The sequence below is a fragment of the Zea mays genome, chromosome 3, assembly GCF_902167145.1.
Source record: "Zea mays cultivar B73 chromosome 3, Zm-B73-REFERENCE-NAM-5.0, whole genome shotgun sequence".
Taxonomy (NCBI): Eukaryota; Viridiplantae; Streptophyta; class Magnoliopsida; order Poales; family Poaceae; genus Zea; species Zea mays.
The window spans coordinates 154,437,965-154,445,441 of record NC_050098.1 but is presented as its reverse complement, the minus strand read 5'-3'; the positions used below and the strand labels follow the sequence as shown (position 1 = coordinate 154,445,441).

General features: G+C 39.9%; 1 non-coding gene across 1 annotated transcript; it reads left to right on the top strand.

The window, feature by feature from the left end:
* The first annotated feature begins 6,906 nt into the window (after positions 1-6,906).
* On the top strand, positions 6,907-7,108 carry LOC111591269 (U2 spliceosomal RNA). The gene has a single exon (XR_004857486.1). It is a non-coding gene; the product is annotated as a U2 spliceosomal RNA (small nuclear RNA).
* The last annotated feature ends 369 nt before the right edge of the window (positions 7,109-7,477 follow it).

Genomic DNA, 7,477 nt, shown 5'->3' with positions numbered 1-7,477 from the left:
GGTTTATTTGAGTGGGTTGTCATGACATTTGGTCTGAAAAATGCTGATGCTACTTATTAGAGGGCTATGAATTTGATCTTTCACGAGCTATTGGGAAACACTATGGAAGTCTACATTGATGATATTGTAGTCAAATCGGCTGAGTTTAGTTCTCATATAGCTGATTTGCGCAAAGCCTTTAATAAAATACGTCGGTATGGTCTGAAAATGAACCCACGTAAATGTGCTTTTGGAGTGTCGGCTAGTAAGTTCTTAGGATTCATCATTCATGAACATGGTATAGAGATAGACCCTGACCGAATTAAATCCATTCAGAATGTGGGACCTCCGACCTGTAAGCTTGAAGTACAAAAGTTCCTCGGCAAAGTAAAATATTTACATAGGTTTATTTCTAACCTAGCCGAGAAGATTGATGCCTTCACTCCTATCCTTCGGCTTAAAAATGATGTCGAATTCACCTGGGGGCAGAACAGCAGGAAGCGTTTGATCTCATTAGAAAGTATTTGTCTTCGGCTCCTGTGTTAAAAGTGCCACAGGTAGGAGTACCATACAAATTATACATTGCAGCCGAAGATAAAGTTATTGAAGCTGTTTTGACGCAAGAGACGAAGGAAATGAGCATATGGTAACCTACCTAAGTTGGAGGCTGGTGGATGCTGAAACAAGGTACACTTTCATCGAGAAGTTATGCTTATGCCCGTTTTATGCGTGCACCAAGTGTAGAAGTTATTTTCTGTCTAGTCATTGCACCGTTTTCGATCAAACCGATGTGATCAAACACATGTTGCAAAACCCGATTATGAGTGGTAGAATTGGTAAATGGGCTTATGCACTCATAGAATATGACTTGGCTTATGAACCATTGAAATCTATGAAATGTCAGGTCGTAGCAGACTTTATTGTAGAACATCGGATTGATGATACTCATAACCTAGACATATCATACCTCAATGTTACTCCCTGGATTTTATATTTTGATGGATCGGTTTGCAGTGAAGGACAAGGAATTGGCATCGTGCTTGTTTCACCAAGTAATGTCTCTTTCGACTTCTCTAGCTGATTAAAAACTTATTGCACTAACAATCAAGCCGAATATGAGGCCCTTTTGTTTGGCTTGGACCTGTTAAGTTGTATGGGAGTAAAACATGTGAGAGCATTCAGTGATTCTCAGCTAGTTGTCCAACAAGTATTAGAAGAATATCAATGTTTTGATGGTACTCTAAACAGTTACCTTGAAAAATGTTGGGGCATAATTCATTCTTTTAACGAATTCAGCATTTGGTACATCTCTAGAGTTGAGAATCACATAGCTAACAATTTGGCACAAGATGCATCAGGTTATCGGATAAAGCGAGGGAAATTTTACAACACCGAAAATCTGATAACCGATACAGGGCCAATTCCCCACATCGCGGACCGTCCGGGTGAGGGCTTCAGACCGTCCGGGGTTGCCAGGAAAGTTCTCCTGATTGATTCGGCTGGTAATGAAGCTAATGCAAGCGATTGGAGGACACCCATAATTAATTATCTATGAAATCCTAGTGTTAGGACGGATATGAACGTTCGGCGTACATCTTTCAAGTATGTTTTAATGAGTGATAAACTCTACCGTCGAACAGTCAACGACGTCCTGCTTAAATGCTTGGGCCCAGATGATGCTATATTAGCCATGGCCGAAGTACATGAAGGGATTTGTGGTACCCATCAATCGGCTCCAAAGATGAAGTGGTTGTTGCAAAGGTCTGGCTTCTATTGGCCTAACATGATAGCTGATTGTTTCAAGTACTACAAAGGATGCCAAGTTTTTTGAAAAATTCAGCGACTTATAGTTGGTCCCTGCAGCCGAATTACATCCTATCATCAAGCCTTGGCCTTTCAGAGGATGGGGATTGGACTTTATAGGAGAAATTCATCCTTCATCATCAAAAGGGCATCGGTTCGTGTTAGTTGTCACTAACTACTTTACTAAATGGACTGAAGCCATTGCTCTGAAGAACATGACACACAGGGAGGTAATTGAGTTCATAATTGAGCATATTATTCATAGATTCTGCATTCCCTAGACTTTGACTACCGACAAGGGGCTTCTTTTATGTTAAAGGAGGTACGTGAGTTTGCTAAATTATATAGAATTAAGTTACTAAATTCATCTCCGTATTATGCTTAGGCCAATGGACAGGCCGAGTCTAGTAATAGAATATTGATTAGCCTGATAAAAAAGAAGATATCTGATCATCCTAAACATTGGCATATGATTTTTTTCAAAGATTTATGGGCTTATAGAATATCTAAGCATCATGCTACTAAAGTATCTCTGTTTGAGCTTGTCTATGGGTAGGAAGCAGTGTTACCTGTAGAGATAAGTTTAAATGTTGTTAGGTTCGCCAAGCAAAATGATCTGACTGTCGGTGATTATTATAATTCAATGATGGACAATATTGATGAAGTGACCGACAAGAGAGTGACAACCTTAAGAGAAATAGAAAAGGACAAGATCATGGTCGCCAAAGCTTACGACAAGAAGGTTAAGGCTAAATCGTTCCAGGTAGGGGACCTGTTATGGAAGATTGTCCTGCCTCTAAGGAGCAAAGACCGAAAGTTTGAGAAGTGGTCGCCAAGCTGGGAAGGCCCTTACAGAGTCACGTAGGTGATGTCCGGTAATGCCTACTTGTTGCAAACATTACAAGGCAAAGACTTGCCCAATGCGTTAAACGGGCATTTTCTCAAGCAGTATCATCCTAGTATGTGGCAAGATGCCTAAGGAAATCGATGTGGTCGCATCGTGTTAGTTGCTTTTGGTTCACTCGGCTCCACCAAAAGGTAGGGGGTCATATGTTCGGTGCCAAATTAGGCGGACGGACGGTCCGCACTAGTGGTCCAGACGGTCCGAGCACGCGCAGAGCCAATTAGGGTTCCGAGTTTCTTGCTATGGTTGTTGGCTAGATTCGCGGAATGAACTCGGAAGATTTATTTGTAATGGATCCAGCCCCCCTCCTCTATAAATATAGAGGAATACAACCGATTAAAGATGATCAATCGAACCTACAATCAATACAATTCACATTTTATCTTGTACTAGGAGTAGTTCTAGTCTATTTCTAGTTTAGTCTTCTAATCCCCATATTCTTCGCTTCTCTTCGGCTCTACGTCGATTAGAGGTGTCTAGGTCGGCCTGTCGAACCTAGACAACACATAGGATCTCTCCTCCCCGACAAAGTCCATCCCGGGAGCGAGATCCAGGCGCCGCCAGTTAACCCCGCCGCCCCTGCGCACGCGCGGACCGTCCGGCTCGTCAGGCAGGGAACCCGAGCCCTGCTCCAGGTCGCGGACCGTCCGGCCCCTGGCCGCCGACCGTCTGCGCCTGTGCATTGAGCACCGCCGTCGGTTCTCATCACAGTATTTGGCACCTGGATCGACGCCAACAAACACACACACATATATAGATGTTTTAGACAAATGGCTAGTATAAATCTCACAACAACTCCCCTGCTTTCACTGGCCGTGAAGCTAGATAGATTTAAAGAAATTACCCATCTTCCATTAATTTACACACCTACTACTGATTACAAAAGATATCAGTTCGTTTCCCCCCATTTAGCGGCGCATCTTCCTACTTGGTCTCGTGAGCAAACATTGAAAGGACCTAAATGCATGGCTAGAAGATGGTGAATAGTCTATAAAAAAAACTTTCTACAAACTTCACAAACATTAGGTCAAAGATTCATTAGTACAAAATGAGACCATATCTATCTCTAATTCACTCAAGCAAGCCCCATATTCAATTTTAGTAGCTTTGTTTTTATTCTGTGTCACGCAAGCACACGACTAACAACTAAGCTAGACAGCTACAACTACCAAGAGCTACAAAACAAAGCAACTAAAACTAGTTACAATTAAAACTACAACTATTACACACAATCAAGATATGAGTGTAATTGCGAGAACGACTAGAGTGCAAACCAAACGAGTCGAGAGAAGGCACAAGATATATTCCTAAGGTTTGGATGTTTGTCGAAAAAATCTGGTGCGAACATGGACACGCCCATGACGCTTAGGATTTTTTTTTATTTATTGGCTAGTGTTTTCTTGTACCTAGTTATTTTATTGTTTATTTTATAATAAATCAAAACCAAGGCTTGGTTTTTTTTAAAAAAATCTTAGCACCTATATATGCGGTAATGGGAATACCCTAGCCAATTAAAGCTCAACCAGCATCCATGCACGAAGTACGGGGGCACATTCCAAGGCAATGAATTTGGGCACATTCCATGGCGGGGCTCTCACGGTTGGGCCTTTAGGCGACATGTTGATGGACAAAGCACGGTCAGAATTCGGCACCCCGCAGCGCACACACTAAAACCAAACCAAATCAAACCAAACCGAACCAAATCAAATCTCTAGCCAAAATGACACAACAGCTAGCGCAGCATTTCTGCGCTGGCCAATTTGACTTTGGAAATGGGAAACCGGATCGGACACCTGCTGTGTAAACTATGGCTAGAAAAAGGCTGTCATACACGCATGCATGCATGCAAATACATACACTAGTTAATTACTTACAGTTTCTATATATTATATAAATAGACATTACTTAAACGACATTATAATTTTTATTTTCGAATTATATATATATATATATATATATATATATATATATATATATATATATTATTTGTAACACATAGGTACAGTGGTAGAAGTTGTACGGCTTCTTCCAACACAGCAGCAGGGTTTGATCCCCGACGCCCCCAAATTAACGGCTGGCGTGGGGCACACTTAAATATAGTAGAAATATATTCGTCAAAAAATCTTAGAGATGCATGATCGGATATATTTTATTTGTATGTATTGTTTACTAGTTTTGCAGATGGTTGGCTAGCAACTGATGTAACCGATCGTTTTTCTTCACCTCTCATATGTTGTTGCGCGTGCATGCACTTGTCTTTGGATGTCGCATTAGTATATACGTGTTGTTTAGTGCTCTTGATACCTCAGTTGCTAATAATCTAATGCAGCTATATATATATGTAGCTTAATTAGGAGCTATTAATCTAAACATGCATGGCTTCATATACTATTCCATCCATTCCTTTTTATTTGTCGCGTTTTAGTTCAAAAATAAATTAGCGGGCGACAGATATTTAAAAATAGATGTAGTATATGCAAAGTGAGATACGGTGTTTCGTTGTCAAAGATTCACTGGTTCATGCTCAATTGTCAGCACGCGCACAGAGATGGAGATAGATATACGTACGCATGGAGAGATTATGTCAAGTGTCAAAGTTAAAGATCTCTAGAAGCTGAAAAAGTCTAGCTTTTGGGGGTACTTAGACTCTTGCTTGATGGGAAATACGCGCGACATAAGCTTATGCATGCGTACATGAAAGCAACAGTTACTTTAATTTGGCGGGTCTTCTTTTGTAGCTTTCGCAAAGTTGGTAGAACGAACACCACCGTCGTCCTACGCGTACGTACTTCCTCCTGTCTCTCAAGTCACACACAAAATAGTAGCAAGATCTAGGACGACTAAAACCAGCTTGCACGCTAAGCTAGCTACTGATCCCCCCCAGCCGGTAAATTATATTGTGATGACTGCCATTTTGTCGTTAAGCAAACCACTTAAAAATTGGTTATAAAAAAAAAGCAGCGCCCCAATTTATAATTTGTTTAACTTTTTTATTCATAATTTTGATCACTTATCTTTTTCAAAAAAAAAATATATGAAAAACAAAAAGTTCATTGTGATTTTGTTTACTAACAAATATACTTTACGTATGACTTATTTTTTCATTTTTTATATATTTTAAAATAAGCCGAGTGGTCAAAGTTGAGATTAAAAAAATCAAATAAATTATATTGTAAGCATATGATGATTGATGACAACAAATCCATGGAGCACAGCGACCATTTTCCATGGATGCGCAAGTTGCATGTGCACATATGATGGCGTGATGACAAACAATAATTAAACTAGCTATTGCAACTTGTGGCTTCATGGAAGACATTAGGTTACCTTATGCATACCTAAACCTACGGACTAGCACTATTATACTACATGTCACCTTTAGGTCTACATAGTTAGGCAAACTTTGGTAGATATTCATCAGTAACTAATAATGTAAAAGCATCATCGATCTTCTCACTCCCACATGAACAATGAAATTCTTGTCTCGCACTGCTGGCTAGCCCCTTGTTGCTAACAAAACATAGAGCGCGTCTCCATGCATGTCCCTTTTATGGTACTATATATAAATCAGGGAGAACCAAATAAGAGAGAGAGAGAGAGAGAGAGAGAGAGAGAGAGAGAGATTTTTCAAGATAGGGCCCGCATAGATCGACAGGGGCCCACGCAAGATTTGGTCACATGCTCATTTTTTTGGTCCAACCGAACTTGAGAGGCTCGAATGACATTTTTCTGTTGCGGGACACACGGTTTCCTGGCTACCTATACCTGCTATAGTGTGCTAGCCTTTTGCGTAGTATGGCCTCAAATTATAAGGTGCACCATTTAATTTGAGGTAGCTTTCAAGATCGCACATGGGCAACTAATTTTAGCTTACATAACATACAAATGGTCTCATCTTGATCATCAAACACCAAAATCAGACTATAAATGATCTGTTTTTCTTATAATATCCACTTTTTTTGTGATTGATGATAACACAACGAAATCAAGCAAATAATAAATGCTAAACGTAAAATGCAATCTACCTAGCTACTAGGATGTAGTACAAAGGCAAGATCATATCTCTACTCCTTTAAAGCTCGAGTTTCATGTGTCGTGTGTCACACGTGAAGCTCGTATAGCAGATCTATTTTTTCTCCATCACATCTCGCCTAACAAACAGGTGGTTTCCTCTCAGATGGGCCACAAGAAAACACACAAGCCCAACATGACACAAAGCCACATCGACCTTTTGGCTAAGACAAAGTGCAGTATTTGCAGTTTAATATCTGGTATGTGAGCTATATGTTCACTACAATTTTAAATTTATTTTCAGTGGGGAGTGTCCACTTTAACTTTAAATTTATTTTTTTGTGGGGAAGGTGCATCACACTAGCTTGTCACTGGACACTTGGATGTCGTACAACTGTTGCACTATACCATCAAATATAATGTATCCTTGGGTTCCGTACAAATGTTGCACTATACCATCAAATATGTACTATTGCAACACATGTGGATTGTACTAGTGATGTTAAAGATGCCAATTGAAGATACCATTTGAATTCAACAATACATAGATAATATTTATCTTGCCCTTCCTAGTGTCTCCTTTGTGTGGTATTATGGATTTAAGCCTCCCCCAAATCCATAATTCACTTCCTCCCTTTCTTGAACCATTTTCCAAAATGGAGTTCTCCCATTTTCCTTACAATCTTCCTCTTACCAAATACGACTCACAAAATACCAATTGTATGATCCACAAAATACATCTTATACCATTGATACCAATTAAGGGTTAATAGAAACTTT